Here is a 1,878-nt window from a genome sequence, read left to right as displayed (position 1 = left end):
CTAAATGATGCCAATGTCTCATATTTGAACGAGCTTCAAGTGGGTAATTCATACGTTTTAATCAGAATTCAATAGATAAAGTTAAAACTGCATTTACGAAACATGAGCAGTCTACTCTGGAAGTGAAGAGGTTTTGTTATAAATTCGGGATTTTCAAAATTTACCTTTTGTAGCCAAATCTCTCTGAATATGTATAGCCATCTCGCCTCTCTCGATTACCATCTTTAAGATGGTATCAGAGCAGGTTTATTCGGGCTTGAGACTCAGAAAAATATCATCACAGTCTCGAGTACCTTCCTCGACCTTTTGAAACCTGAAAAAAAAAACCAAGCAACAAGATGTCAGATTCTGAATCTGAAACCCCTCACAACAACCAATCAATAACTCTCTCAGCCAAGCAATTCGCTGAATTTATGAGACTAAATGTGTCTCAGAAAACCTCCAACCATCAACCTTCGTCCCTGGAATCGTTAGGCGAGGTGCGCCTGACGGACAAACTCAATGGGGATAATTACCACCTATGGGTAAAACTGATGAGACGAGCCATCGGTGGAAAAGGTCTGGCGTCTCACATATCCGGAGTTACAGACCCCCCTCCACCGACTGACCCACACTTCGATCGATGGCAGCAACGAGATGATTGTTGCTTCAACTGGATTATAAGCAACATCGACGCCAGCCTCGTGAACGAGGTATCCCAATACGCAACGGCACAGGACTTATGGGAAAGTCTGGCCACTACGTACGGAAGCGGTGCCGATCAGTTCCAAATCTTCTTAACCATCTCGAAATCTAGCAAAACCTATGTGCAAACAGCCATGGGGACCTAGCGCCGCCCAAGGGCGGGAACCATTAATGTTTCCCCCACTTTATGCCTATCTAACGCCTTTATGTTCCATCATTGTCACATAAGTTGCTATCCGTTAGTCATGTGACTAAGGAATTGAACGCAAGTTACTAATGCAACCGCGATTTTGTATGTTACAGGATATCAAGACGGGGACGATAGTTGGGCGTGGCACCGAGCGAAACGGGTTGTACTATGTGGACGAGATAGCTCACCAGATCTAATGCCGACTCACGACCAACCGAAAGACAGCTTGCTTTGGCATCGTCGGTTAGGACACCCATCTATAGGATATCTTCGTCTACTTTATCCTAATTTAGTTGCTTCTATGCATTTCTTTCATTGTGAAACTTGTTTATTGGCCAAAAGCCACGACATTCATTTAAGTTGAACAATTCTAGAATGAAAACTCCTTTTCTTTGATTCACTCGATGTTTGGGGCCCGGCACCAATCTGGGGACAAGGATTTCGTTATTTTAGTTATTTGTGGATGATTATTCTCGTATGACTTGGGTATATTTCTTAAAAATAAATCGATGTGTTTGAAAAATTCACTACTTTCTACTCTCTCATCCAAACCCAGATAACCACAAAATCCAAATCCTTAGGTCGATAATGGGGGAGAATTTGTGAATACAAAAATGCAAGACTTTTTTCGACAAAATGGTCTAGTCCACCAAACCTCGTGTCCCTACACTCCGAGCAAAACGGAGGTAGCAAAGGAAAAATAGGTACATCCTTGAGATTACTAGAGCTCTCTTGATCGAGTCAAAAATACCGAGAACTTTTTGGCCCGAAGCCATAGCCACTTCGCTCTACCTCATGAACCGCCTACCCACGGGATTCTAGACTTCAAGTCACCCTTGGATATTTTTTCCACACACTTCGAACTACCTTCCTCTCTTTCCTAGAGCCCAAGGTCTTTAAAAAGAAGGAATGGAAAGATAACATGTCTAATTATTTATGTTGATGACATGATTATTACTGGTGACGATGTAGAGGAAATCTACAACCTAAGGGAGAACTTATTC

The 1,878-nt window shown here is 42.4% G+C and overlaps 1 long non-coding RNA gene across 1 annotated transcript; it reads right to left on the bottom strand.

Moving 5' to 3' along the window:
- Positions 1 to 228: 228 nt before the first annotated feature.
- On the bottom strand, positions 229 to 774 carry LOC125200262. The gene is made up of 2 exons (XR_007172705.1): positions 454 to 774; positions 229 to 313 (listed from the first exon to the last, which is right to left on the bottom strand). It is a non-coding gene; the product is annotated as an uncharacterized LOC125200262 (long non-coding RNA).
- Positions 775 to 1,878: the final 1,104 nt, after the last annotated feature.

This window comes from Salvia hispanica, unplaced genomic scaffold, assembly GCF_023119035.1.
Source record: "Salvia hispanica cultivar TCC Black 2014 unplaced genomic scaffold, UniMelb_Shisp_WGS_1.0 HiC_scaffold_876, whole genome shotgun sequence".
NCBI lineage: Eukaryota > Viridiplantae > Streptophyta > Magnoliopsida > Lamiales > Lamiaceae > Salvia > Salvia hispanica.
This window is presented reverse-complemented; position numbering and strand designations above follow the sequence as displayed.